This window comes from Erpetoichthys calabaricus, chromosome 12, assembly GCF_900747795.2.
Source record: "Erpetoichthys calabaricus chromosome 12, fErpCal1.3, whole genome shotgun sequence".
Taxonomy (NCBI): Eukaryota; Metazoa; Chordata; class Cladistia; order Polypteriformes; family Polypteridae; genus Erpetoichthys; species Erpetoichthys calabaricus.
Window position 1 is genome coordinate 2,764,999 of NC_041405.2, and position 24,485 is coordinate 2,789,483.

A 24,485-nucleotide genomic window follows, 5' to 3' on the forward strand; every position below is an offset into this window, starting at 1 on the left:
GGGCCCCACTCTGGAGCCAGGCCTGGAGGTGGAGCTCGATGGCGAGCGCCTGGTGGCCGGGCCTGCACCCATGGGGCTCGGCCGGGCACAGCCCGAAGAGGCAACGTGGGTCCCCCTTCCCATGGGGCTCACCACCTATGGGAGGGGCCAAGGAGGTCGGGTGCAGTGTGAGTTGGGTGATGGCCGAAGGCGGGGACCTTGGCGGTCCGATCCTCGGCTACAGAAACTGGCTCTTGGGACGTGGAATGTCACCTCTCTGAAGGGGAAGGAGCCTGAGCTAGTGCGCGAAGTTGAGAGGTTCCGGCTAGATATAGTCGGACTCACCTCGACGCACAGCTTGGACTCTGGAACCAATCTCCTTGAGAGGGGCTGGACTCTCTACCACTCTGGAGTTGCCCCCCGGTGAGAGGTGCCGAGCAGGTGTGGGTATACTTATTGCCCCCCAACTTGGAGCCTGTACATTGGGGTTTACCCCGGTGGACGAGAGGGTAGCCTCCCTTCGCCTTCGGGTGGGGGGACGGGTCCTAACTGTTGTTTGTGCGTATGTACCAAACAGCAGTTCGGAGTACCCACCCTTTTTGGAGTCCCTGGAGGGGGTGCTAGAGGGCATACCTTCTGGGGACTCCCTCGTTCTGCTGGGAGACTTCAATGCTCACGTGGGCAATGACAGTGAGACCTGGAAGGGCGTGATTGGGAGGAATGGCCCCCCCTGATCTGAACCCGAGCGGTGTTTTGTTATTGGACTTCTGTGCTCGTCACGGATTGTCCATAACGAACACCATGTTCAAGCATAGGGGTGTTCATATGTGCACTTGGCACCAGGACACCCTAGGCCTCAGTTCGATGATCGACTTTGTGGTCGTGTCGTCGGACTTGCGGCCACATGTCTTGGACACTCGGGTGAAGAGAGGGGCGGAGCTGTCAACTGATCACCACCTGGTGGTGAGTTGGCTTCGATGGTGGGGGAGGATGCCGGTCAGGCGTGGTAGGCCCAAACGTGTTGTGAGGGTCTGCTGGGAACGTCTGGCAGAGCCCCCTGTCAGAAGTAGCTTCAACTCCCACCTCCGGCAGAACTTCGACCACATCCCGAGGGAGGGTGGGGGACATTGAGTCCGAATGGGCCATGTTCCGTGCCTCTATTGTTGAGGCAGCTGACCGGAGCTGTGGCCGTAAGGTGGTCGGTGCCTGTCGTGGCGGCAATCCCCGAACCCGCTGGTGGACACCGGCGGTGAAGGATGCCGTCAAGCTGAAGAAGGAGTCCTACAGGACCCTTTTGTCCTGTGGGACCCCGGAGGCAGCTGATAGGTACCGGCAGGCCAAGCGGAATGCGGCTTTGGTGGTTGCTGAGGCAAAAACTCGGGCGTGGGAGGAGTTTGGGGAGGCAATGGAGAATGACTTTCGGACGGATTCTAGGAGATTCTGGTCCACCATCCGGCGTCTCAGGAAGGGGAAGCAGTGCAGTGTCAACACTGTATATGGTGGGGATGGTGCGCTGCTGACCTCGACTTGGGACGTTGTGGGTCGGTGGGGGGAATACTTCGAAGACCTCCTCAATCCCATTAACATGCCTTCCAATGAGGAAGCAGAGCCTGGGGACTCAGAGGTGGGCTCCCCCATCTCTGGGACTGAGGTCACCGAGGTGGTCAAAAAACTCCTTGGTGGCAGGGCCCCGGGGGTGGATGAGATACGCCCGGAGTTCCTCAAGGCTCTGGATGTTGTAGGACTGTCTTGGCTGACACGCCTCTGCAACATCGCATGGACATCAGGGACAGTGCCTCTGGATTGGCAGACCGGGGTGGTGGTCCCCCTCTTTAAGAAGGGGGATCGGAGGGTGTGTTCCAACTACAGAGGGATCACACTCCTCAGCCTCCCTGGAAAAGTCTATTCAGGGGTCCTGGAGAGGAGGGTCCGTCGGATAGTCGAGCCTCGGATTCAGGAGGAACAGTGTGGTTTTCGTCCTGGTCGCGGAACAGTCGACCAGCTCTATACCCTTATCAGGGTCCTGGAGGGTGCATGGGAGTTTGCCCAACCAGTCTACATGTGTTTTGTGGACTTGGAAAAGGCATTCGACCGTGTCCCTCGGGGAATCCTGTGGGGGGTGCTCCGAGAGTATGGGGTACCGGCCCCCCTGATAAGGGCTGTTCAGTCCCTGTACGATCGGTGCCAGAGCTTGGTCCGCATTGCCGGCAGTAAGTCGAACCCGTTTCCAGTGAGAGTTGGACTCCGCCAGGGCTGCCCTTTGTCACCGATTCTGTTCATAACTTTTATGGACAGAATTTCTAGGCGCAGCCAGGGTGTTGAGGGGGTCCGGTTTGGTGGGCTCAGGATTGGGTCACTGCTTTTTGCAGATGATGTTGTCCTGTTTGCTTCATCAGGCCGTGATCTTCAGCTCTCTCTGGATCGGTTCGCAGCCGAGTGTGAAGCGGCTGGGATGAGAATCAGCACCTCCAAATCCGAGACCATGGTCCTCAGCCGGAAAAGGGTGGAGTGCCCTCTCAGGGTTGGTAGCGAGATCCTGCCCCAAGTGGAGGAGTTCAAGTATCTCGGGGTCTTGTTCACGAGTGAGGGAAGAATGGAGCGTGAGATCGCCAGGCGGATCGGTGCGGCGTCCACAGTAATGCGGGCATTGCATCGGTCTGTCGTGGTGAAAAAGGAGCTGAGCCGCAAGGCGAAGCTCTCAATTTACCAGTCGATCTATGTTCCTACCCTCACCTATGGTCATGAGCTATGGGTAGTGACCGAAAGAACGAGATCGCGAATACAAGCGGCTGAAATGAGTTTCCTCCGCAGGGTGTCTGGGCTTTCCCTTAAAGATAGGGTGAGAAGCTCAGTCATCCGGGAGGGGCTCAGAGTAGAGCCGCTGCTCCTCCGCATCGAGAGGAGTCAGATGAGGTGGCTCGGGCATCTGATCAGGATGCCTCCTGGACGCCTCCCTGGTGAGGTGTTCCGGGCACGTCCAACCTGGAGGAGGCCCCGGGGAAGACCCAGGACACGCTGGAGGGACTATGTCTCTCGACTGGCCTGGGAACGCCTTGGGATTCTCCCGGAAGAGCTAGAAGAAGTGGCCGGGGAGAGGGAAGTCTGGGCATCTCTGCTCAAGCTGCTGCCCCCGCGACCCGACCTCGGATAAGCGGGAGACAATGGATGGATGGATGGATGGCTGATGCTGCATTCTGTTTACCTCAGAAGTTGGATGTCAGGGTGAAAATGAACTTCTTTTTTCATCATCAATGAGAATAGAGCAAAAAAAAAAGTGACAGTGGTGTCATCATTTGAATCTTTACCGTTCTTTATTTTTTTTGAGTAAGGGACCCCCCCCCTGTACATTCATTGCTGTTAGATTGTTTCCTCATTAAAACTGTGAGCTGCTGTATGCTCCATTTTTGCTTATTATGCAGGCTTTCCTTTATATTTTCCATATATTACCACAAGTGCCAGCCAAGACATGAGAGTCTCACATTTGTTAATATTTAAGACTTTGAATAAAGAAGGACAAAAATGTAAAAAGTCAAACATCTCAGACATCTCCCTTCCGCCCAACCCCAAGCTCTGTGATTTTCTTGACTGTTTCCTCTTGCAGCTTGTTGCATCAGGCTCTTGTTTCCTTAACTCTCCCTCCCTCTGAATTCTGTGACATCACGCTGTTCTTTTGTTGAGCACCCCAACCACCCATCTGTTCACAGCTGTCCTTTCACTGGATTACAAGTGAAATTGTTAACAAGAAAAACAAAGTGAGGTATGTATGGACGTAGGGAGACAAAAGTGAATGAGTGAAAATGACAAAAGTCCCAAGTCGTTGTTGTTTTCCTTCAAGAAGTTTCATTTTCGCTTCTTAATTTGTGCTTCATAGTCTTCCAAAATAGAAATTTATGAAACACGCCCAGCATACATAAATTGCTCAAAGCACTGAAAACTGAAAGCAACCAAAACCAAAGGGAGATGACAAATCAAAGCAGTAAGATACACAGATTTCAAAACCAGAATTTATATAAGATCATTTGCAAAGCTTTTCTTAAACTTTCCACAAAGTTGGACAGTGCTTCCTTCAAAATGCAGATCTTTTATACTGTCACAGGAATGACGACTATACTTGCAACTTCAGAGGAAATGCCCCTAGAAACCTCACGCCGCACGTAACACCGGAATGTCACTTAATGACTTTATAGCAAAATAAAAACAACAATGTTAGACAACAAATTTTTTAATGCAGGCATCTTGGCAATTATCACATATCTCCTAAAGTCAGTCAGTCAGTCAGTCGTTTTGTAACCCGCTTTCTCCCAAACAGAATTTTGGGGGTCTGCTGTAACCAATCCCAGCTAGCATAGGGCTCAAGGCAGGAAACAAACCGGGCGCCAGTCCATTGCAGGATCCCATAAAGTCTCCACATTCAAAAATATACTTTAGAGAATGATATTTCGTATTCTTCACAAGAAAAATGTAAGGTTTGGGAAAATCCAATCAAGGGCAACCAGAACGTGTACGATGCAACCTTTCTTACATTTGACCCAGATATGATAATAATAATAATAATACATTTTATTTATATAGCGCCTTTCCCATGCTCAAGGCACTTACAGAATATAAGAAAGAATGGCAGGGTATACAGTATATAGCATTGTACAAACCAGATAAATAAAGAAAATTACGACAGTGAATTCAGAGAAAAAAAAGCCTAACAGACAACATAATTGATGGTCTCGCACACACACACACACACACACACACACACACACACACACACACACACACACACACACACACGCACACACACACACACACACGCACACACACAGGTTACATTAGCATCTTGACAGAGAAGTAAACTGAGAGAAGGGTAATAAAGTCAAGTAGAGCTAAAAGCCAAACTGAACAGATGAGTTTTGATTTGTTTTTTAAAAGAATTCATGGAGTCAGTTGATCTAATTATTTTTGGTAGGTCATTCCAGAGTCAGGGCGCTATACAGCTGAAGGCCTTGTCACCCATGGAGTGCAGTGATAGATGCCACACACTTCCAGTTGACCTTACCTAGCAATTGCATAACAACGGTCAACAAATTTTCACAAAATAGAGATGTCCATAAGAACAACAAAATAACACGGAGGGAGAACACTAATTATTTTCATCACCAATAAAAAATGCATCAAGCACAAAGATTACTCGACCTCCAAAACCCCTAAACCAAGATTAAAATAATTTTTAGGGGTCAAGGAAATTTTAAAAGAGCCTGATCATGACACCTTCCAGTTATGATCATCTGCTTCCTACCCAGGAAGCACGTTTGTGTTAGCACCCATTCACCCAACTCTCAAGCTCTATCCATTGAACCAGTAGCTGTTACTTCTTCTCCCACCCTATTCTATTGGACACATTTTACATAAATCTAAAAACTATTAATCTAAAAATGTTTGTGTGCTCAACATTTAAAACAATAACAATGAATCAAATCCAAATTAGGAGAAGAAAATGTTTTTGTAGCACCATTCCACAATGAACGGATATCTAATGCACTGTATTTGTTTATTAAAATTCCTTGCTTTTCAATCTTCTAGAGTTAAAGATGCTAAGATTTGCATTGGGTGTGACGAGAATGGACAGGATTAGAAATGAGGACATTAGAGGGTCAGCTCAGGGTGGACGGTTGGGAGACAAAGTCAGAGAGGCGAGATGGCGTTGGTTTGGACATGTGCAGAGGAGAGATGCTGGGGATACTGGGAGAAGGATGCTAAGGACAGAGCTGCCAGGGAAGAGGAAAAGAGGAAGGCCTAAGAGAAGGTTTATGAGAGAAGATATGTAGGTGATGGGTGTAACAGAGCAAGATGCAGAAGACAGGACGATAAGGAACAAGATGATCCACTGTGGTGACCCCTAACGGGAGCAGCCAAAAAAAGAAGGAGAAGCTTTTCAATGTTCTGTTTTCATTACAGGCTAGCGAACAGCTCAATAACTGGCAATAGATGGGTGCAGCAGTCCACCAAGGACACACTCAAATGCAAAAGTAGACTCACTCATTGCAGTCCAATTGCGATTAGAAATATATGTAACCTGTTCAGATTTAAGATATGAAACAAAAGCAGAGGACCAGAGGAAAATGTGAGATTGTTTATAACTAACTTGTGTGTAGTACTAGGGTGTTGTACCATGTTAGCCATTATTGATATAGTGAGAAGTCAAGCAAAATGTCCCCTTTTATTAGCTAATTATAAACATTACAATATGCACACTTTTGAGGCAGGCAAGATGAAGAAGGGACCTGAGTTGCCTCGAAAATTTGCATATTGTAATCTTTCTGGTTAGCCAATAAAAGGGGACATTTTGCTTGACTTCTCACTACAACAGTGGTTCTCAACCTGTGGGGGCGGGCCCCCCTAGGGGGGGCGCGAAGTAACAAAAAGGGGGGCGAGAAGATGTGAAAAAAAGAAAACAAGAATCGAAAATATGAAAAATACATCTATTGAAAACAAAACAAATGAACTTAAACTACATTCTGATACTAGAAAAATAAATACAGAGTTAGATAAATGTCGATAAAAGTTAAGTAGGTATAATAAAATATGCATCTATGATATATCATTAATTAAAAAAGAACAAATTGGTATTAGTAGGCTCCTTTCAAAAAACATTAGGGGGGGGGGCGATTAAAACTGTTATGAAAACTCGGGTCGCAAATACTTATAGGTTGAGAAATGCTGCATTACAACACACTTATGTAAACTTCTGAGGCAGCAATAACCGCCACTACAGCCCTGTGCCTCCTGCAATTCTCGTAATCAACAGTGAGAGGTCACTCGAGGGGAGGATACCAAAACAGAGTGGTCATGCAGTACCATCTGCCATTCAGTTCAGAACCTGTTTAAATGAAAACAGACCTGTGGTCCATCCTGTCTTGACCATACTCTCATTTATGCTTTCAGGCCTAACACCAGCACAGTTGCATAGATCTTACCTGCCATGACGAAATTCCTGACATACGGATGGAGAAGAAATAGCCTGGAACGGGACCTGAACTTCAGAGAAAGCCACCAGTTCCGGCCACCATTGAACTCATCACGGTGAGATTTATTCAGGTTGACTGCTCTTCACATTTTCTTCTGAGCCTGTTTGCTGTTGTTATCGTCCTTGACCTTCATGTGCTGAAAGGAACCTGCGCAGATCACCCAGGCTGCATCCCCAATGCAATTCAGTTCTGATTTTGATCTGACCTTTTCTGATGAGGGGGAAATGAAAAGCAAAAAACAAAACAAAAGGAGTTGCAATTTTTCAAATTGGCTTAAGACCACCTGTGTGTGTGGTAAAACATCTGATTAGGGTTCATTCGACTTGAATGTGACCTCAGTTTAATCTTTTAATGTGAAAACTGGCAGTCCCACACTGGACATCCCAACCGTCATCTCCTTGAGGAGACCTGGTGTAGCAGACATCACAACATGGCACAGATAGTCTTCTTAAAGAAGCACTGTTGCCTTTCTAAAGTCAAAGAGGGTGGAAACTGTGAGATGTTCACCAATCACATATTTTTTAAGAGAGTGTTTCAAAAAGAAGTTGACATAAGAATATAAGAAAATTTGACAAACAAGAAGAGACCATTTAGCCTATCAAGAGTGTTTGTTTAGCTTATAACTAAGCTGTCCTCGTATCTCATTCAGTTCCTTCTTAAAGGCCATCAAGGTTTCTGCTTGACTCAGTAGTTTGTTCCAGATTCCCACATCTCTTTGTGTAAAGAAGTCCATCCAGGCTTCAATCCTAAATGCACTTCCCTTTCACTTCCACCTGCACCCTCATGCACACCATTCACCATTTCATCAAAGTAAATATTCAAAACTTCTCCCATGACATTCTGAAATTGTCAGACCATTGTTTGGCATCAAAACATCTCACTGTACCCAACCTTGGCTCTTCTGTAATGTCCACATAGGCACAGATAATTGAACGTAAAGCAGCAGTTGGGATTTTTAATTTTCTATTTGTCCTCCTTACCATCTTGTGCTGACACATTTGCAGATGTCCAGCACTGAAAACAATGGGAACAGCAAGCTGTTGGGGTTCATGGAGGTCCATCAAGTTACATCTGTGTGGCAAATTTGTTTTTGTTTTCTTTAATTAGTAATTATGCGTCACATTCAGGACAGAAATGTATACATCCTGGTATTAGATTTGCAAAATTCAATTCAGCTCCATTTATTTATGCATGGCATCCTGCACTGATGCCCCTTTCACCCTACCAGGCTTTGTCAGTGATTTTTCAGTCTTAGCTTTCATTACTCGCATACACCAGATGAGTTCAGCGTCTTGGGTGATTTATTAAATTGCCACAAAATTGTGAGAAAGTTGCAAATTCATCATTTGCAAAAAATGTGAGATGTTCCGATTCAAACCCAGTGGTTTATGGGCTCCCAACTTTTTTTTTTTGGCATTCCAAAAAGATTTCAGTACCAGTGGGTGGAGGTGAGCAGATGCGAGAGGTGATGTAAGCTAATTTGGTGTTTCAGTTCCCATTGGCCAGTTAGGAATAACTCCATTGGTGTGCATCTGCAAGCATGGCTGGAAAACATTTGTGGATTCATGAGACTGAGGGTGAATAGATGGAGTTGTGGCAGGAGAACCATTCACTGTAGAACATTTCTTCCAAGGAAGACCCAATCATGACCAAGAAATACTGAGGAACATTGGCCAGTAGCTCTGAATTTCATTCAGCATTGTGAGCTTATACTTTTAACAGGTTAGCATATGTAAAGCATTGTATGCATTGCACGTTTGGCTCATTGGTTGTTAACTCACACACACAAACACACACACACCCGCACACACACACACACACACACGCACACACACAGAGTGACCTGCCCCCAATAACTCGCTTGATTCTGTCATCAGGAGCTGCACAGCAGGCTTAGTGTGACGTCACACTACATGACGGATGACAAAGGTCACTCACAGCAACCTGCCTGAGTCAGCAGCAAACGCACAGAACTTCTAGCCAGAGGGTATCTCAAACCTGACAACTGCATTGCATCCTTAAAGACATCAGATTACCCAACTAGGAACTGAAGGGCAGGATGGATTCCATCACAGGCTGTCAACACGGTTTCAGACTTGTAGAATACAGTATCAGGCGTTCACCATGTTTTGGCTGCCAATTAGTTGGCTGTATGAAAGGCTTTCCAGGTCCGCTGAATTCAGTTGAAATCTCGGCCCTTTTATTTTCATTTTTCAATTCTGTCCTTGTCTGACAAACACGAGATACCGGAAGATGAGCGTCTTTTCTATTTGCATGGTCCAAAGCACTGACATGCCACATTTCTGACAGCATTGTACTTCTGGCACACACACACACACACATGCCTCTCCTGCAACTTAAAGACAAAGTCAAACTTGTTCAGTTCTGTCGGTGTGCGCCACAGACCGGTCTGACTGGGGATTTCAAAACCGCATGACTGGTGGTTATGGGAGCACACCGCGGCTGCCCCGGGCTAGCTAAGACAATGTAAATGAAGTTAGTGATTGAAAACTACTGACAAAAGTTGTGTTCTGCGACACTGACTTAATGAGCTGAACTGTCAAATCTTCTTCTACTTCTTCTTCTTTTGGCTACTCCCCTTAGGGGTTGCCACAGCGGATCATATTGTCCGCATATTGATTTGGCAAAATTTTACACTGGATGCCCTTCCTGACGTAACCCTTCCCGTTTATCCGGGCTTGGGACCGGCGTGAAGAAACACACTGCTTTGTGCATCCCCAAATATTAAAATAAAAATGGATATGAGCCATCAATTAGAGATGAAACTTTTCTTAGCCGCAGTGTGAACACAGCACTACTGACACGTCAAGTGGGCTTCACTAGGCAGTGGTCATTCAGCCAAAAAAAGAAAATTGTCTCTGCGCCTTCCTCTTTCTTTGGTGTGTGTCATTTACATTTGCAGATGAATAGAATATTTTTGTAGAGAGAACTGGACTGCTGAGTTTTGGCGACTGGATTCTTAAACTTCACCCAATCCATTCTTTAACTCCATTCCCTTCCTCTTTTTATCATTAACAGAATAAAGATGGATCCATTTGGTCTTCTGAATATGCTAAGCAGATGTTGGAGTGACCGGACATGGAGGTTGAGGTCCACCACCCAGCAAAACTGATCCAAGAAGGAAGAGCTGGGGAAAGGATGCCAATCTGTTGGCAGTCGCCTCACTTAAATGTTATAGAGTTCTTCTTTTTGTAAATAGCAACTCTAAGCTAGTAGGGAATGATGGGTAAACGTTCAGTTGTGTAGGTTGAAGTCAACTGAACCGCTGCCGGTGTGGTTCTGCATTTTCCGAAAGTCATTTGATGAGCTCCTGGGAAAGTATTAAGTGTGAGCCTCCCGATAATAGCAAAGATAAGCTAAAAAACGGGATGAAAACGAATGCATTGCTGCAATATAAAATCGGCAGGCCTCGCCTCCTGAGTTTTCCTAATTCTGCCATTTTTACCAGTTCAGAAGAGAGTCATTGGAAATGAATCTCAGGTTCGCAAAAAAAAAAGAGTATTAATTTAAAAAGAAGATCCGAATATTCTAACCATACAGACCTGCTACCTGTGGTATATCCCGTCAGAACTCGCTGTTGCATTTTAGTGACCGTCAAATGGCTCTAGCAGCACATCTTTCACTGTGAACGACCTCACGTTTAAAAACGATTTAGCTGGGAAGTGCCTCAGATTTCAGGAAAATTCGTCATGAAGCAGGAACTACGTAAAAAAAGCCATACGAAATCTCCAAATCTGAAACAATTAAGACCTTTCAGCCGTTATTCACAAAAATGCCTGCACAATTAGGGAGGAAAATAAATCTGCTCAGGTAGTAATCCCATATGGACACCAAATGTCCCCTCATATGGGTGGCTTATATTGGACCCACCAAACTGTGCACCCAAGGATCGTATGGGGCTCATTTGTGTTAGTATCCTGGTAAAGGGGCACTGGGAGCAAACGAAAACTTGGACAGTTTGGGGGTCCCTGAGGTTGGGAGCCCCTATTCTAGATAGATAGATAGATAGTAGATAGATAGATAGATAGATAGATAGATAGATAGATAGATAGATAGATAGATAGATAGATAGATAGATAGATAGATAGATAGATAGATAGATAGATAGATAGATAGATAGATAGATAGATAGATAGATAGAAGCAATCCTTTAAAATAATGAGAGATAATTTATTAACAAACTTTTAATTACTTGACTGATGCCTTTATCCAAGATGGCTTATAACATCTGAGATACCTTAGACCAGTTGGGGCACATTTCTTGCCCATATGGGAGTGCTACCCATGAATGACATCATTTTAATTACATTAGAAAACAGATTTTGTAACCCTTATAATATAATTTGAATAATGTTGGTCAAAAGAGAACGGTTGTCTTGGAACATTGACGTGATTTCTGGGTCAGCAAAAAACCCGACATTATGAAGCAAGAGTTATCAAAATGAGTGTGGCTTTATATATTGGCATTGCCACAGACTGGAGTTGTGACACTTCACTCCAGCTGAGATGACACCTGAGAGTGAAAGTCTCAAATGATCACCAACAGGCTTGACACGTTAACTAAAGAACCAAATATCGGGTTATTCAGATTAATAATTATTGCTATATATAAAAACTTCAAAATTAAAGTTCATTGGCATAGCACCAGCATTCCCATTACGCCCTGTCTATCTAAATCTGAGTCCCATTAGTACTAGACACTAGGCAGGAAACATTTTACATTAACTTATTTGACTGGCACTTTTACCCAAAGCAACTTATAACATTTGAGAAACACTTGGTTTAATTTCCATTTTTTCAGTTGAAGCCCAAGCTGGTGAAGTGTCACACACTGGTGTCAGTAGTGGGATTTGATTCCACAACCTCAGGGTTTGAGGTAGAAAGCCTTAACCATTACAACCACATGGCCTGCTAAACAGCCCTGGACAGGACACCAGCTTATGGCGGGGGTAGCATCAGCTGTATGGAATCAGATGGTTAGAGGAGCCTTTGATTTTATATTGTAGCAACATGAAACAAAAATAATGAGAATAATCATCCTTAGGAAAATGGAGGTTTGAAGCATTAAGTGGATGGGGACCAGTTGAACCCCAGAAATTCATATGCTACGTTAGCATGAACCAATTTGCAGACCTTGTGTGAATATCGCACAGGCTGTAGTGCATTTCACTGGATATTTGGTACACCAGCCACTATCCACAGCATGAATTAATGCAAATTGTTTTGCATTATACATGCGATAAAGTGTAAATATGTTATTTACACTGTGTGTATGACTCATTTTGTATACAAAGCATTGTCTGACTGGTATGAGGGCAAGCACGTTACGTGTATATGTACAGTAGTTTTATCGACTTTGCATATAAATATTTGCACATATATGTCCAGCCTTCACACTAACAGTTACTAATATGTATGCAGTATGACAAATGTCTCATTATACTGAATGCACTCCACGAGATGCTGAGTGTGCAGATCCATGTACCAGGCATGCATACATGTGTATACTATGTACTGGTTGCAATGAGCGCACCTCGCACCGCGGACAAATGTATTGTTGTTAATGGCCCAAAGTGCACATATCCTGCAGAACTGACCTTAAATATTATATTAAGGAGTCTTCTTGCATATATCGTGACACTAAAATGGCCAAACACAGATGGAAAGCAGGGACTCGGAATTTCTTTCCTGAGATTCTCTACTGCCATCTAGTGGTCTTGGGGAGATATGGCTCGTTTGATGCTAGTTTCCCCTTTGGGGCCGCCAAGGGAGGTTGGTGCTCCCCCTGGTGGCAGCTGCTTACGCCACGGAGTCTGGAATTGTTTAGTCAGACACCAGTGTTGGCTTGTTATGTAAGCAGCACCCCAGCCCCGGTTGATCCTTCGGTCAGCTGGGTGAGCTGTCACAGTGGGCACACTGTGGCTGCTGGTTCAACGCTAACTGTGAAAGCATACCTTGAGTTGGGGTGGAGTTCAAAGTTGAGATGAATTCATTTCAACACACCCTGTGAGAGTGAACATCCAGATTGTCCTTGTGTGGTACTTCAGTCATTACCTGATTGTAGTTTTTTACTTGATGTCTCGTCTCTGTCATTGAGTCTGGATTGTCTCTAAATCTCTCGCTTGCATGGAGAAATGCTGTAATGAACTGAACAGTCATTTGTTTCCATAACTGCTCACTACAGGTTCCATTCCCGGAATGTTCTGGCCTTTCCTCACACTAGGATTGTCCCAGTTTAGTTTGTCAATATGTTTTTTTTTCTTGTTTTCAAATTCATTTTGTTTTGTTTCCTTTTCTTTAACTCACTGTTTCATTTGTCTATGGACTCTTTAGTAAATTCTGAAACTTCATTATCAAGTTGATGAATGTCTTCTTTGCTCTGTTTTGTGATTGTTAACGCACCCCACTTGTGCTGCTCAGTCTGTTAATTTAAGGGTGGGTTGAGAAGACTGCAATGGGCACAGCTGCCTAACACTTTCCACAGATTTCCTCTCCATAGTTTGGTGGGACTGCTTCTTCTGCCTCAAAATGTCTTGTACTTCAGTTGTGAGCTCCTCTGCTATGAATTCTTGAAGCCCACAGAGCCGACCCACGGTGTGCAGTTTTACAGTCGATATTAATTGTGATTGCAGCAGTACACAGATGACAAAAAAGGTGAGGCCTTCAAAAAGACCCACAAAAAAACAGACCAGAATCCTAACTGGCTCGTCCCAAAGTACGTCTCAATCCAGTGGAGGCTGACTGTAGGAAATTGGGAGGCTTTTAATGGTCAACATTGACAAAAGAGTCTCAAACATCTCAAAATATCTCACCAACTGTGGAAAAACCTGTCACATCTTTCAGGTTTTTGGGCAAATTGAGACAATGATGTCGCCCCTATAATTAACAATCTCAAGATTTAATTTTTCCCGAGCTTCACATACACAATATTGTTGTTTTTTTTTCATGAATCAACAACACCTGCCATTTAAATCACATGATCATAATCCGATGTTTTCATTGGTAAGGTGGTCTTTTCTCATTGGTTAGTGGAGTTGCTAGGTCTTTGTCTTGCAGTTAAAATACAGTGTCCATACAAGCTTCTCCCATCATGCTATGACCGGAATGAAGACGTGTTTGGCCATCACCACTACCTTATAACATCAGGAAAAGCAGAATATCTCCAAAAACTAAAAAAAGAAAAACTCAATATTGAAAAAAATTGGCAGTTACGAGGGTTTTCCATTGCATGTGAGAAATGTCTCACAAGAACGAGAACTGTGAAACTCCGGCTTGTACAGTGTGTAACCAGTACTGGGTGGGTTGCAGCACCCCAAACACCAGACACGACCTCACAGACACAAGTCCCGATATAAATAAATGGTGAATTATCACCAAATACCTTGTATCAAGGTTTCAAAAGCATCATAAACCAAATATCATTCTTCTTTCTCTTTTTTCTTCTCTCCTTCCACATTCCAAGTAGGCTTCGTCCTCTTCCACCTGACTTTGACTTGCCACTTGTTGAGTGGTCTCTTTTATTGTGATCCCAATAGTACGGTTTAGCACTAGGGCATAGTATATCCTAGTCAGTTGGTGTATTATTGTGGAATTTTGCCTTAATATGGCTGCTTTGTAGCGGCCCACATATACAGACCTACCTGTATTTGGACAGCGGCTTTAAGCAAGGAGACTTACTAGCCTTAGCATGAAGAAACCAAATAGTGGTCTTCAGACCTGAGCTACACCTGTGAGAATCACTGAAAGTAGGTGCCTGCTCACCATGCTGTTTGGTAATGAAGATGTCTCTTCTCAGCTGCTGACCCCCTTGGTTCACCCACACCAGGCGCTCTTATCACTATACCTTGAACATATAAATATAAAGATTCTTCTGTTTCTTATTTTGGTTTGCTTATGTTATAGTTTCTATATTGTTTACATGATAGTGAGGTATCTGCTTTATAGCACCCCACCTGTACAGATTTACCTGCACGTGGACAGTTGCCTCAAGCAAAGAGACTTACCAGCCGTGCACAAGCAGACCAGATGGTGGTCCTCAGACCTGAGCTACACCTGCACCAGTCACCACGCAGTCGCCATGCTGCTCTCTACTGAGGACGTCTCCTCTCAGCTGCTAACCGCTGTGGGAATATGGCAGTCACCTATACCACATGCTCTCTTACAGGATTTAAGATACAGGATTTAAAATCAATCCATAGCATATATGCAATGCGTGTTGAACGTGGGATTAAAGAGCGCAGAGTTAAAAAGTCCAAGGAGACTCCATTGAAATGAAGTCCAAATGTTCAGGTTTTCTAATGGCTGGCTGTTCACTCAGGTGTCCTTATTGTTGGCAGTTTAGCTCACACAGTTCACATTCTGAGTTCTTCTTTTCAGTCCATTTTCTTATAGATTGTCTTATAGATTTATAGATTGTCTGAAGGGCAGTTCAGTATTGTGAGTTTTGATCATCAAAATTGGTAGTTTTTATAATAATGTAATCAGAAATCCAAAAAAGTAGGCATTGTGAATCCCATCAGCTCCCCTAGGAAGAACCCTGTGGAACCCAACAGGACTGCCCTTCAGAACTACAGGTCCCAGCATGCTCTGCAGGCATCCATGTTGGAATCCTAACCCAGGGAGGTTGTCATGTAGCAATTATACTGGCTTCTTGGCCAGGTAAAAGTCCTTGTTTAATCCCAGCCAGGACGGCGGTCCCTCCATGTCATCCATTACAAAAGATAAGTCCCACTGGACTATTTATAGAAGGAGGACTTATGAGCAAAATAGCAAAAATGACAAAATATTCAAAAAAAAAGGAGGCAAAGGGATTTGCCTGAAAGGCAGTCCACAGCAAACAAGTCCAATCCAAAATCCTCAAATAGAAATCAAGAAACAACAGCACAATTAAATCACAAACCAGGGAACCAGGTAAAGAAAATGCAAAGACAACTCATTATCTTATATGATGGTTCTATTCAAAAGCCTAACTTAACTGTGTCTGAGCCGGTAAACTTAATTCTGAGCCTACCTTTACAGCATCAGATGCCAGGAAGAGACAGCCTTAGTCAAGATACCAGTCCGTCTCTAGCCTTATCTGCAAGCAGGCTGGCATTCTCATTCTCACAGATATTTGTTTCTAAATATTATAAATTACACACACACACACACACACACACACACACACACACACACACACACACACACACACACACAAAACATTTACATAAAAACCTATTTCAGACTGTCTTAAACGATGAATGAGTTCATACTGTATATACTCAACCACGTTGAACAAAGATAATTGAAGGGCATAAACTCTTCTTGTGAGTGATAATTGGGACAGACAATCACTGCTTCCCTCTAGTGGCCACTGGCTTCCATCTCAGTTTGCACTTTCATATGTGCTTGTGATCTGCAACAGAACTGAAATCCGGCTGATCAGCCTTAAACTTCAGCTTAAGAAAAGGCACTTCTTTTCAATCACTCTTGGTGATGATATCTTCAGACCTTCTTCTTGTGATAGGGAATCTTGGGGTCATTTTTTGATTTCTCCCTTTATTATTTTACTCACATAAACATTAAGAAACCTTTTTATTGTGACCTCCATAACATATCCCGTGTTTGCTTATTTTTCTCCTTTTCTGATTTGATGACACCCCACATTAACTTCTGCCCCTACACCCCCCATAAATCTTATATCACAGCTCCAGCTGATTCAGAGCTCTGCTTTAAGAGTCCTTACACGGACCAGCAACGGCGAGCACATCATAGCCGTCCTGCTGCACCTTCACTGCTTCCTGTGACTTACAGGATTGAATACAAAATTCTATTAATAATCTACAAAGCTGTCAATAACCTCGGACCGGACTACAATAGTGAAGTGTTCTGCCACTCTGCTCCTCCTTGCCCACCGATTCTGGCCATCTTGTTGTGTTCCTAACTAATACCAGTAGCAAGACAAATTGTAGCCGGGCTACATAATAGTATATTCTATGTTTGTGCTGAGTGCGTTTTATTTTCATCGTCCCGTTTACTGTTCGTATTTGTGCGTCAGTGAATGTTGTCCCCGTAAGTGCAGAAAGGAAGGATGAGGAAAGAATGTTTACGTACCTGATACATCCGGGGCATTTTACATTTAAAAAAGAGGCGCAAGGGGGAACAGGAGGCGAGAGACAGAAGACAATTTACCACCCATCTACAAACTCATCGCTGCTATTTATTGCTTAATTCCACTGCCTGCGTTTTCAATTACCGATCCTTCATCCGATCCTCAGCCAGAGCCGAGGAACCCTGGGGTTCGAATTCATTCCAACCATTGCCAGGACGTTTACGGTGAAGTCGTTTTGTTGTCGGGAGGAAACACAATATCACCACAGCCAGTTTCAATACCGCTGGACTTTATTTTGGGACACATTTTTCACCACATTTTCAACTGCTGAGTTTATCAGAACAATGTTTGTGTTGTGTGCTTTTGTTTCTTGTTTAGGGGCAAGGGAGGGTTTAATGTAAATATTTGTAATCTTATATATAGTAATTAGTCACTGGTGTTTTTGGGATAAGTGGTGGTTTGCGCGCACATTTACAGTGTTTAATTTTACATATCTATTTGCTGTTTCTGGTCATTTCGTCGTGTCGGGAAAAATAAGACAACTTGTAAGGAGTATTTATGGCTTGTTATTGGAGCAAGAAACCTCAGGTGATCCAAGGAATAAGTGTTGGTAGTTTAGTGGCCGGCCTGGGTAAGGGGTTGGCCGTTACAAAGTAATAATAAATAACTACATTAATAATAACACTTTGGCTTGTGATCAGAAAAAAATGTTATTATAACTTTGTCTACAACTGACTGGTAATTGGTCTGGTGACTTTTTAAAAAATTTTGTTATTAGAGATTGTTATTTAAATACAAAATGGCAGGAAGATGCGTGCATGAAGACTCTTGCAGAAGGGGACCAAATGTCTTTCTGACACTAATTTTGCTGAAATTGAAATACTATTTATTTCACAAAACGTTTTTTCTAAGCCTTAAGTTTTGGCACAGATTTAGTTGCATGTGACTCGTTTTGCTCATCACTGCCCTTAACCAATGAATGAAGAGGAAAGCAGGTCTTCAATTTAAAGACTTAATCTCATTTAAACTGTATTACGTTGTTTTTAAATGAAGACCAAATAGATTGTGCTTTCAAACTATAATATACATTACGTTAGGTGATTTTAATTAAACCCACATCCACATTACAACATGACTGCACGGTTTGACATTCTGGGATTTTGTTAACTGCAAAGTGACAATTTTTTTTTTTTATTTTCTTCGACAAAGACAGATTTTTTTTATTAAATATTTTTGTTTCAATGAGTCAAGTTCAAAATTAATGACGATAACAGGATGCAATTACCATCATACATACAATATTTCTTTTGATAGCGTTTTGCAAAGTATGCAGTTATTGAAACAAACTTTGGCAGTGGCTGGGTAGCTTTCAAACACTGCAGGTGATTTAAAAATGGCATTGACGGGTGTGCTGTTGTAGGATGTGGAGGGTGTGTGAGAAATGAGAGCTCAGATCTCATAAACCTAACATACGTATCTGGAGAAGAAGGTGGCAGATGAGATGTGTATTAAAGTGGTATTTCCCTCTACTAGAGGTAAGTGAACTCCTCAGGTTCGTTACTGGGTTGGTCTGCTGTTGCACCTTAAGAGTAACACACACATACATAGCTATATGCATACACAGAGAACATCAACAGTGTCCTATGAATGACACACACACAGTTGGTTAACATCTAGCACTTTAAAACACATAACTGCCTTAGGAATAACACAACCTACAACTCTCTCTGCACTTCAAGAGACTTACTTATTATTGTCACAAACAACATGCGATGTTTTAATGATATATCAGACCTAAATATTACTTTTGGTCTACAAGAATACATTTAAACATACAAAGGCTCAGCATCCTTGACTATCGACCATTTATCAGCCAAGAATACCTTACTTGATGTCCTGTTCCCTACTATCGAGTGGAGCTCTCATCCTCAGTCTTAATAAACCTGGCAGCACAAAGCGTATGGCAAACCTCCGGTTGCACCAGGTGCTCAAAGAAACCTACCTTATTACTTCAATCACTCTATAGACATGAAAACAAAACATAGAAACTTAAAAGCAGCATGGCATTTATTACAGGAATAATAATAATACCACTGGAACAAAGAATAACAGAAAATAGGACTGATACTAAAGTCAGGCTGTATATAGTCTTTAGAAAAAGTTTACGAAAAGTAAAGATGTCAAGGATGAATGTCACAGGCGGCTTGTGATCTCCCACTCGTCGCTGTTCATGAGATGCTATGCTGATGATCAGATGGAAACAGCCACACGTTGCCGGCACCCTCTTCTGACTTTGCTCTGTTCCCTTCTCCTGACATCATCCTCCCTTCTTCTTCCTCCCTCCTCTGTCATTCCTCAGAGAAGGCATACTTATTATAAAATTGTACCGGGGGGTTTTGCAAGATGTGATTGTTAGATATTCTGATTGGCTGGCTGTCAATTTGATGAATGCATTTACTGTCCGCTTTCCCAAACATTTAAACTTTTTTGATGTTGCCTGAGGTGTCGCCATGTCTTCCTTTCCCAGGCTGTAAACCAATTTAGCTACTTGTTGTCCCAGATGCCCAGGTTATAAACTGATCAATAGCCTTAGGCAGCAGTATGTCTTTCTTTCTTTGGTTTAAAAGTGAGGTACAACTAGGAAGAGGAAATGCTTTGATATGTCCTGAATGTAGTTCATCTGTTGTTTGTTTTGTGCAAAATTTAATGAAAGTACAGAACAAAATTTACAGGTTTTGTACCCCACAACAAGATGAAAAACATGTGCATGTGAAGCATCTGTGGATTCAATTCAATTCTAAATTTTGCTGCGTTCACACAGTTTATTTTCTACATCTTGCCTGAAGAAGGGGCCTGAGTTCTCTCGAACGTTTGCATATTGTAATCTTTATAGTCAGCCAATAAAAGGGGGTCATTTTGGTTGACTTGTCATTGCCTCCATAATGGCTAACCACAGCACAACACCCTCGTACTTTCAACCTTTAACAGCAGTTGGAAACAATCCTCCAGGCAGAACAACAAGTTTATTATTTTTCTTTCCTCATTCCTCCAAGACTTTGGTTAACCTCCGGTGCTGCGTGTGTATTTCACAAGCTGTGCATGCCTGACAGATAAGACTTACAGGTTTATTGGTATTTCAGTTTCCAGGTTGGGAGCAGGCGCTGATTGCGTGTTTCAGTAAGAGTGATAACAAAATGTTAATGTGAAAAGAACACATTGATGAAAACAAAAATGGCATTTGCATATGTATCTGTGTTAGGCTAAGCCTTAATTTGTCCATAGTTTCCTATACTGCCTGTTCTTTCATGTTCTGAAAATAAATCAACTTGAATTGGTGTAGTTTGGAAATTCAACCAATCTGGCAGTGCGCTGGGCCCCCTGTTTTATTAGCAAACCAGAAACCTAAATAAGCAGCAGAAATACTGTGGGCCCCTGTGCTGCTGAGGCCCCCGGTGGTGAGAAAGAGAGTTATTGTGAAGAGAGAAAACCTGTGCTTTGTGGTTTTGTACCGTGTTGGAGGTATTTGTTGTTAATAAACAACCTTTATTTGAACCCGAGACTGTGATTCTGTGTTTGTGTTGGAGTTTGGGCTTGATGACGCCCAGGTATCCATCACAACAGATAAACCCTGCTGTTACCTGACAAACACCCTTTCCTCTATTTTGACTCCTGCAGATAAGGTTCACGCAGTGCTGTAGAGCTTTGAGTTTCATTTCTGTTTCTGATGTGTGTTTACCAAAGCAAAGCAAATCAGATTTATAGGAAATGCTTGAAGTGGATATATGTATTAACATGAAAAGCATGGAGCACGGAGTTGTTAGCTTTTAAGTTTTGAGTGCTGCCATTGCAGGGTGTCCCCTTTTATAAACATTATGTTAGCTGAAGTTCTGTACATTAAAGAGACAAAAGGCAAGGAAAAGGACAACAAAGTAACAAAGGGACGCCAAAACTGGAGTGATGCGACTTTGTTTCTTAGTGCCAGTCAATAAGCTCGCCATACCATTCTGAATCAGTTGCCGATCTAACAAACAGGACTGACTGCCATCCATGTAAAAAGGATTACAATAATCCAAACAGGAAGATATGAATGCATGGGTCACTGTCTCTGAATCAGCAAATGACCACATTGGCTTCATCTCAGAGATCATTCTAAGCTGAATTAAGACAACCTTGATGGCTGAATTTACCTCCTTGTCAGATTTGAGATTCAGATTGAAAATCGCCCCAGAGTTGTAATTTGCTGTTTAATTTATATTGGCATGTGCTCCGGACTTTTAGAGAGTCTTGCAGTACATTTAGGTGGACCCAACAAGATGGCCTCAGATTTACTTTTATTCAGCAAAAGTGAGAAGTCAAGCAAAATGACCCCTTTTATTGGCTAACTGGAAAGATTACAATATGCCGGCTTTCGAGGCAACTCAGGCCCCTTCTTCAGGTGAGATGTAATAATAAATTATGACCAGGGAAAGATAACAACTGGGAAAACAAAAAAAAAAAACTAACAACATTTTCAAGAACTTTAGGAGGAACAACAATTTAGGAACAGGACAGAAATCACTAAAGGAACAAGAGTTAAGTCTGTGTTTATGAAGCACAGTTTGGACGTCTGCATGCTTATAAAATGAGGGGACAGTACTTGTGGTAGGACAAGTATTAATAATGCATAATAATCAGGATTGAGATCACCACACTTATCATTATAACTGGCTATGTGAGCATCACAGTGCGTACTACCAGAACAACAACAACACACGTCTGATAGCTGAACAAAATGTCTGCAAGTGGCAGGAAATGAGTCTGGTGATTTTTGTTTTTTTTTTCTTTATCACTAGAGATCTTTATTTAATAATAATAATAATAATTCTTTACATGTATGTAGTGCTTTTCTCACTCCTCAAAGTGCTTCAGTGAGTGAAGAGCCACTTCAGCCACCGCTAATGTGTAGCACCCACCTGGATGACGTGACGGCAGATATGTTTGTGCCAGTACGCTCACCACACATGAGCTGTTAGGTGGTGAAGTGGTGAAAGAGAGTTAGCCAATTAGAGACAGGGGATGATGAGGGGGGCAGAATGACAAGGCCAAGGTGGGCAGTTTAGTCAGGACATCAGGGGTACATCCTGCTCTTTTCAAAGGATGCCTGGGGATATTTAATGACCACAGAGAGTCAGGACCTCAATTTTATATCTAATTTGAAGAACAGCACCATTTTCACTGCACAGTGTCCCTGTCACTGTCACTGGGGCATTGAGATCCACACACAGACCACAGGGTAAGCGCCCCCTGCTGGCCTCACCCACATATCTCTTCATTCTCTCATCCAAGTACTGGCCAGGCCTGAACATAGTTAGCTTTGGGTGGATGAGCTGTTCTGAAGTACATGTGCTATGGCTGCTGGATATTTAAATACTAAATAACAGACAGATATGCACATGAAGACCCTTCCAGACAAGAACTTAATGCCTTGTTTTCTTCTTGTTTTCTTTTTTTTGTTGTTGTTTTCTCTGTCCTCCCTGGCCATAATTCTTCTTCTCCTCATTCTTTCAGTTTCTCCCATTTAGGGGTGCCACAGAAGATCATGGAATGAGTTCTGCTGAACATTTTGGTTTGTGTTGATCATTTCTCTCATCACTGCTCTTGACCAATGAATGAAGAGAAAGACAGGTCTCCAGTTTTAAAGGCTCAGTCCTATTTAGGGACACTTTAGTCTCATGAACTACTCTGATTTTCCAGATGTTTTATTTAACAATGTTTTAGCAAAACTATGTATGTGTTTGGGACATCTAGAGCACATGACTGGACAAGTGACACAAGTATCATGAGGTTTTGGCCATGGACATTTTGGTTTTGCTTGCTGTTTTTCATCATTGGCCCCCAATGAACACAATTATATCAGAAGTTTTGTGATCTTTGTTCATCATTAAAAATAAGAATTACAATAGCTCTGTGACAGCTGATTTATTTTCCTTCCCTCAAGATGTATGGTGTACCAACCAGTTTAATAAGAAGAAACCATTTCTCCAGTCCTGCTGCCCAGAACCTTTATGTTTCCATCACTACGAAACTACACTATTTTATTAGCAGCTGTCCATGTACAGATAAGGCAGTATATTGTATATGAGGCGCTATAAACCAACCATATCAAAGTTCAGTTAATTCTCAAAGCAGAGCAACAATGAAGAACACTGTAGAAATAACCCCTAAAGCATCACTGTGACTATGACACATTCAGGGTGCCAATATTTGTAAACTTGCTGAAGGTCTTTGTGTAGACCAACTGTGCCAAGTAACCATGTACTGTGAAAACAGTGATAATCAACAGAAAATAGGTGCAGACGTATGCAGGAACTTCTTTACACACAAAATTTCTAGCCTCCTTAAACTGAAAACAAAGGGTGAGGTTATTTAATGAAGTACGTTTGAACTTATCTTTGGAACTTGAGCCAAGGTATGCCAGCCACAAATCATCCAATGTGCTGTTCATAACCCTGCCAGCTGAAATCATTAACCAATGCTGATAAAGAAATTGTATTTCCCTTAACCTTCCCAGTGCATCATTAACCAATGCTGATAAAGAAATTGTATTTCCCTTAACCTTCCCAGTGCAAAGGTCCTTCAATTCAACACTCTATAGTTCTGATCTCTGTTATAAATACTGACACTCATCATCCTCAAAAAACTGAAGTGCAGCTTTTCTTGGTGTTCACTGACTGTGGAGATCCTGAGCGCTGAGTTCCTCCTGCCTGTTCTTCTGTGTCTCCATTACGGTGAAGCCGTTGCTCCCCATTTCAGGTTGGGCCTTTCTTTATGTCTGAATGATGATTTGTGGACCAGGTGTGCTCGATCTGGAGGGCGTCCAGGTTTATTCAACAAGAAGCTGGACTGACTGGGATATGAATTTTGATTTAAGTATTGTTTTATTTCTTTATATGCGGTAACAGCTTAGTATTTAATTCAGTAATGAGTCTGCTACTGTCACGTTCATAAATGCTTGAAGACACATTTATTACACAGCGCACCTGCTTAATATTGCACTTTTAATTCCTACTTTAATATCTTTAGTAGCAGTAATTTATAGAATTATATTAATGTTCAGATTCTTCATTTCTTAAAACATCTCATGTGGGCAGCTGCTTCTCAGTCCACCCACTGCCACCATTATGGATCACGTACCCCTGTTACAATTGCATATTCATAGTAAGGCGCTGCAATAAGTCTGAACTTCAGGACAGTTTAAAGCACATAGCATCATGTCGGATGTTCAGGACTTGATTTGGATTTTTGGTAAAAGATGGGAAGTTGTCTGTAATGAAGAAAGTGGCGGAAATGAAAATGAGGGCTTCAAGGTGTTTCATACATTTGGTTTGTGTTGCATC

At 42.7% G+C, this 24,485-nt stretch overlaps 3 long non-coding RNA genes across 5 annotated transcripts in view; 2 read left to right on the plus strand and 1 right to left on the minus strand.

Annotated features, from left to right (window-relative positions):
• The window catches only part of LOC114661694 (uncharacterized), a 44,603-nt gene extending 33,604 nt beyond the window's left edge, over positions 1-10,999 (plus strand). The window contains exons 3-4 of the long non-coding RNA XR_007936511.1: positions 6,916-7,053; positions 10,038-10,999. This is a non-coding gene — a long non-coding RNA (uncharacterized LOC114661694). The remainder of the gene's footprint in view (positions 1-6,915; positions 7,054-10,037) is intronic.
• The window catches only part of LOC127529904 (uncharacterized), a 146,169-nt gene that overhangs the window by 115,901 nt on the left and 5,783 nt on the right, over positions 1-24,485 (plus strand). The gene's annotated exons all lie outside the window — the stretch shown is intronic.
• The window catches only part of LOC127529905 (uncharacterized), a 140,508-nt gene that overhangs the window by 86,779 nt on the left and 29,244 nt on the right, over positions 1-24,485 (minus strand). The gene's annotated exons all lie outside the window — the stretch shown is intronic.